Here is a 6,961-nt window from a genome sequence, read left to right as displayed (position 1 = left end):
TACTAACATTTTCTTTGCAAGTCTAAACTTTCTCTTTCTGAAAACATGGATCCGTTTCCCCTTCCGCGAGAGAGATAGCAGGGGGACGATGATGATGATGATGATGCCTGGGGGAATTTAAATCAACCCAAGATGGCGAAAGGCTTGTTGTTTTGGAAGAGGGCAGAAAAAATGGAGGATATTGTAATATACACAAAGGGATAAATTTCAACAACTCGACCGGGCTGCTGCCGAGCAGCGTTTGAGGAAGAGACCGCGAGACAGCGCTGCTGCCCGGCCGGGAGGAGCACGAGGCTCCGACCCACCGCCACAACCACCACCACACTAAGCTGCTTCCAGCAAATATTACGAATTAATATTATATGCCCCGAATACATCCAAGAGTCCAAGTACAGGAGCTTTTTTTTTATTTGTCACTAATTATTTTATTTTCACATGGAGGAGCTATTATTAACTGGATGAATTCTGCCCTGTTGTGTGTTTAAACGGACAGTCGAGACCAAAGGTAGTCCACTTGCCTCCTTATACCTTCATTCACACGATCACAACAATCAACACGAGTTACCACAAATGTAACACATGTTCATACGTTTTTTTTAAAGAGGACAAACATGAACAATACACCTGAGTTGTGTTTAAAAGTTTAAAAAATCGGAGTGGTGTAAACAATTCCTCTGATCAAATAGGACAGCTTTAAGTGAACGGCACAAGAGAGAGGACACAAAGACGATTATACCACTATCAGGTCACCACTCGGAAGGAACGGGGGAAAGAATCCACTTCGTTTTAAATGAAGACAAACTTTATGTATTGGAACAAATCTACCACTGTAGACCCGGCTGGCGATTGAATGAATTACATTGAATCGTTATAGCAAGTTACTACCAATATCCAGTTTGACGATTGAGGGACAAGCGGAAAGCAAAAGAAACTATCGCTGGCGAAAGAAATCAAGCCAGCTCTCCTGCTGCACACATCGCTTGTTCTCTGATAAAACACAACGTCTGGACTATAAACACTTACCTTTAGTTTCGACTCCTTTGCGTATTTCCAACGTGATTTTTTAGTTCAAGTAACACTTCGGATGGCCCTCTTGCCCCTTTTCCTGTTCGATTTCGTCCTGAAAGAGGTCGGTAACAGATGATAAAGAAGGGAATTGGTCAGTAATTGAGTCTCGGCGTGAGTGTGTGTTAGTTACTAACAGCAGATTGAAGGAGACTCTTCTCAAGGTTTATTCAGCTTCACTTCAAGGAACCCATGTGACGTCAGCCCACAACTGACACACACAAAGAAAACTTAAGATATATTTATGGAGCAGCTATTATGATAGCGATACTGTTATTGACGGAGGTAGCACTTGTGCCATTATTACTTTTAGAATACACTGTGATGAGCCACAACAACATGGGTCAACAACGTCAATATATTAATTCGACAGCTTGTTGAGGAAGAAGTTCTACAGTGAGTCCTCTCATACATTATTAGATAATGAAACAAAAATATGTCTGAAAAACTTTGTTGGTATTATGTAAGGTTTTTGAACACTTGATTGATCCATTGAAAGTGGAATCGTCCTTGATTTTTTGTATCCATTTGAAGAAGTTATAATATATTATGTACAGAATATTTGTTTATTCATTATGATAAATTATACACTTCATATCTTACCTTTAAAAAACATATATTTTTTAACTTTCTCATTCTGTATTTGTAACATAGGAATGTATGCTGAGGCACAAAAGTGTATAGGCCTTTATGAATTTTGCTGCGAACTGACCCATTTATCAGCCCCCACAAGATGATAATTATAAATGATCAAACAACATCCCACTCCACTTTACTCTCAGGTTGACTTCTGCATCTACAGGGAAGGCTTTTGGTTCCAAATTAGAATGCATTTGCCAAACAAACCTAGAAAAGGACAGATCTTCCATGGGATGGGGATCAATACATTGCTTGGCAAAGACAGCCATCTGTGCCTAATTGTATGTTTTACCTCCTCTTCTGAACACACAATAAGCAACAGGCTGAACGCCGGCCCTCTGACCCAGACTGGGTTTCCAGACATGGGGAGGGGGGAGGATTATTTCATTCAACTGGAAAACAACTAGGGGGCAGGGGGGAGTTTACAGATGGAATGGGCAACTGTTCTTATGCCCCACCCTGATGAGGATGAGGATGGGCTGCAGAACGCAGCCAACTGGTGTGTCTCCACGTGTCACTTTGTCAACGCTGTGTCCATTTTAACAGGTATTATACAGGATTAACAAACTGTTCACTGTTAGTTTATAGACACCTCGTAAATCAACCACAAAAATGAACTTGTTATGATGTGTGATGAAGCGTTCATTTATGGACACATTTAAATTAACGCGTCATAAACATTAAAAAACATAAAAAATGCCAATAAATATACGTTTGCAAAGCCCCCCCACCCGCCCCTCACATGCTCACTCAAACGTGAAATGCCATCTTGATTTTAATGTACACTGTAACATAAATCTTTTTTCTTTTACACACTTTTCAAACACCTGATATTCAAAAAGGAAGAAAGAAATCTGATAAAACATTCATGGACCTGAGTTTGGCCTTATTCAGCTTGTGTTGTGCAGTTAAAGCTATTTTATATGCTTGCTCTCCATGGTCTTTGGTCATTGATTTTTCTCTCTGCCCCTTTCCATTACCTGTTGAGATGGGGGGGTTGCTCTTCAAACACACACACACACACGCACACGTACACGCACGCACACACACACACACACACACACACACACACACACACACACACACACACACACACACACACACACACACACACACACACAGTCTCTATCTCTGGCCACTGGCACCCTGGTGTATTCATTCTCCTCCCCCGCCTCCTGTACCAGGAATGACAGGCCATGAGGAATGACAGTGCCTGTGTTTGTCATACAGTAGCAGCAAGAAGCAGGGATTTTTAATTGCATTGGAGAATCTTCATTAAAGAGAGCGCATGGGGGCGGGTATGGGGGATAGGGCTGTGTGGGGGGGTGGGAGCATCGTCATTAGAAGAAGGCACTAGCAGCCCTAGAAGGGTGGGCCCTCTTTGCATGCACACTGAGAATGCCTGTCGTACCTCGGTCATTTGTAACATAATAAGTGCCAGCACAATGACTGCAATGCGAGAAAGCACACCACAGGGAAGGGAAGGGGGAAGGGAGGCAGCATGTCTATCTAAAAAGGGGGACTTTTTTGTCTTGATTAGAAAGTATAATGAGCCACTAAAGAAACAGACGAATAAAAAAAAAGATCTCTCCTGAGACTGATGGAAAACAAATTAATGTGGTGATTTGGATTTAATTATTATTTTTCTATTAGTCCATCATTGGTAAAGACAGGGACAGCCATCAGAAGCGAGGAGCTGTGCTTGCATTTATTGATTTTTGCCTGGACACATTCAGGGAATACAGATTCATCTCCTCTCCTCCCCACACACTCCACTGTGTGGGATTCCATTAATATGAGGAGCTTCCAGCAACTCTGAGATGTTTAATTTGAACAACACAGATGGAGCTTAAAATAGTGTTCACACAGAAGAAAACTGGCCTAAGGTTGTCTTTTAAAGCAATTCAATTAGGCTTCACTCACTGTGCGATGCCCTACATAACAAGCATTAAATAAACACCCAATAACCCAAATTAAAACAATATGAAGAAGTTAACCAATACTGTCGCCCTCTACATTTGACATTTAACTGTGCCATTTTAATTGGGTGTAATTTGATCTATTGTTTTGTGTTAATGTAAGAAGCCTGTATCAGGCCCATAATTATTCTTACCATTCATGTAACATTTTCTCTTTGTAGCATCTTTTCAATACCTCACTACACTTGAACACAATTCCTTGTCTTGTCAGATGTAATGATTTGCAAAGTCAATTAATTGAACTGCTTGTGTGATTGAAGCACAAGGGACCAATTTGCTATTGCTGTACGTAGAATACTGTTGCGCCTAAGGTAATGCATATATTTCATTACTGTCATGAAATTCAGCAATTATACAGGATGAATATGGCTATTGATTAAGGCCCTATCCATGGCTGAACGAGGTGTAATGACCACTAGTGTGCATATTCCAGGATTGGTCATTCTAAAAGCCATGCTAGATATAGTGGCTCATGGGAATTCATTGTGACAGTGAAGTATGTATTAACCCTTGACCCTTATCCCCAAACTCAGAACTCATCTAACGTTATAGGAGGAGGGCCAGGGGATGTTGCCTTGGTACATCAAAGGTTTTATCTGAGAAATTACTGCATGTAGCATATCAATAATACAGCACTTTAGGTCCTGACAGAGACAATTCTCATGGCCAGTGAAATGTAATAGATAAATAGTGATGTGTGACATTTACGAACCAACATGTTGCAAACAAATAAGTGCATTGTCTGAAATGAGTCTAGCTGAAGTGTTACTTGCACTACGTTTAACTGAGCAGGACCCTCTATGCGGTGTGATGTAATACACAGAAGGGAGGAATCATCATAATAGCAGAGTAGTAGAGTGACTCATTCGTTGATGAGGCATATTCACACTGTCATTCAATGATAGAGGTAGAGTGGTGTGTGTGTGTGTGTGTGTGTGTGTGTGTGTGTGTGTGTGTGTGTGTGTGTGTGTGTGTGCGTGCGTGCGTGCGTGCGTGCGTGCGTGCGTGCGTGCGTGCGTGCGTGCGTGCGTGCGTGTAGGCAAGCACACATTGTGCACATATTGCTTGTGTGTTAGAAAGAGAGAGAGTATTAGTGGAGTACATTATTCCGTTTCTGGGAACATGGAGTCATTTGTGCCAGGAAAGTGGAGAAACAAGTCACGGCCTTAGAATGATGCGTCTCTCCATAGAGGATGAGATCACAAGCAAATGTCACCACAGCCTGAGCTAAGCCAAATGACCTTGAATCAAATAAAAACACATCTTTACCCAAGTGAGTGTGTACACACACCACACAAATGTCAGCAGATTTTCCGTTTGCTAAATCTACTGCTAACCACTGGGTTAGGCGAGACAAGTAGGGTGGAACGGTTTAGGTACAGTATTGTCATCAAAACCCATGGAATGATCACTCAGGAAGGACAACAATACGGACTAGGAACATTCATAATTAGCCAATTTATTTTTATAATCTAATTATTTCCCCCAAAAATTGTCATTACATAAAGGGCCAGTATCCTAAATTATGACTTACAATAATAACCTTAACTCAATAATTACAAAATCTTGAAAACTGGTCATTCCTTTAAACAAAGATGACTTAAGGAAAGTTTGACAATCAGCTATGAGATTAATAGCTAATAACTATCTAATGACACATGATGGGCTGTTTTTAAATAAAATTAAATGCTGAAGTTTTAGCTTGCACCAATCATGCAAACAAATGTGGGTCTAAAATGTGACGTTTTCACTCAGTGTAGAACATACAATTCTGTGTGCATATAACTCAGTGTAGACATACAATAGCTCAAACCAATTGCATATGAATAGCATTTGGTTAACATTAACTCTATTAAACGAAAAAGATTTCATTAAAAGCTCTCTGACATCTGACACATTTGGAGGTATAAAGAAGAGCTTCGGCATTTAAAAAAATCTTAGCATTACCATGGTAAATGTGAAGTGAATTAACTGCATTTATATTGCGCCTTTCTTGTCTTTCCGATCCTTCAAACTGCTTTACAATGTACTTCACATTCACCTATTCATGCACCAATAGAGGAGGAAACCATGCAAGGCAACCACCTGCTAATCAGGCGCAGGGTTCAGTGTCTTGCTCAAGGACACTTCGACACACAGCCAGAAGCCGGGGATCGAACTTGGAACCTTCTGATTCCAAGACGCCCACTCTACCTCCTGAGCCATTGCCGCCCCCCGTGTCTGAACAGTTGCTTTATTATAGGCATTGCCCAACAATTACTTTTATTCATTACTGCTATAATTTAAACTTGCCAATAAAAATGCTTTCAACTAAATCCCACAGTAGAAGGTATTCAGCCATGATACCTTTTCACAGTAAAATACCAGTATAATAGTTTGCAGGTTAATCTGTGCTACTTCGTATCAGCAGAGAACGATTACTATTACTATTACTGTTATGTAAACCCTACTTAAATGGAATATGAGACTTTCACCCAATAACAAAGCAGAATTACCGTACGCTTATTATGGAGTCCAATTGAGATGTCATGAAATGCCAACAGACATCCTTATCAACATGAAGGCAAGATGAATCATATTAAATTTAGCATTTCATTTTTTGTAGAGGATCTGCACCCTTGCTTTGTTTTGCTCTTCTAAACAATTACTTTGTAACTTGAACCAGAACCATTTAGATCAAAGCAAAGAACAAAAAATATGTATCTTGTCTCATGACTGATAGCTTTAAACTATGATTTTGCTCTCATTTGTATAACATAAATCCATAAATCCAAATAACTAATAGTTTAAATAGATATTTTAATTACAATGGTGATGCTTGTACCAATAATGTCTGCTGCTTGTCAGTTGTTTTATGTTCATAACGCTTTTGTGTGGAAATATGCTTTAATATCTTTATCATTGGGGAAAAGATGAGACCATACCCTTTACTATCATAAACAAGCGTATTCAGTATATGCATAAAAGATGAGCTGTAGTGGTCATCAATATGACATTACATTGATACAGTTACTGCTTTGGGCCTATCATCATAAAATTGGAGATTAATCATTCAGATATTGTCATACACAAAATTCACATATGGGACTACAGTACAGTGACAACATTATGTTAATCGTATATAATCAATGTGGGCCATATTAATCTATGACAGATTAAAAACAAAACTAGTAGTGTTGACAGTGTGCATAAGAACAAGTCATTTGTAATATCTGGAAAGAAATGTTAAAGACAAGGTAACAATATGCATATCCAAGTCTTTACGTTCAGTGGCACTG

General features: G+C 39.6%; 1 protein-coding gene across 11 annotated transcripts in view; it reads right to left on the bottom strand.

Moving 5' to 3' along the window:
- baz2ba (bromodomain adjacent to zinc finger domain, 2Ba) overlaps window positions 1-1,434 on the bottom strand; it is a 90,088-nt gene extending 88,654 nt beyond the window's left edge. For 6 of the 11 annotated variants that reach the window (XM_084052969.1, XM_084052966.1, XM_084052975.1 and 3 more), the window contains exon 1: window positions 1,024-1,434. The gene's annotated coding sequence lies outside the window, so the exon portion shown is untranslated. The remainder of the gene's footprint in view (window positions 1-1,023) is intronic. The other 5 variants (XM_084052970.1, XM_084052971.1, XM_084052973.1 and 2 more) reach the window with 2 other exon arrangements.
- Between the last annotated feature and the right edge of the window lie 5,527 nt (window positions 1,435-6,961).

Source organism: Gymnoscopelus microlampas (genome assembly GCF_963454915.1).
Source record: "Gymnoscopelus microlampas genome assembly, chromosome: 1".
Taxonomy (NCBI): domain Eukaryota; kingdom Metazoa; phylum Chordata; class Actinopteri; order Myctophiformes; family Myctophidae; genus Gymnoscopelus; species Gymnoscopelus microlampas.
Note: the sequence above shows the minus strand (reverse complement) of the source record. Positions and strands in the feature narration are given on the sequence as shown.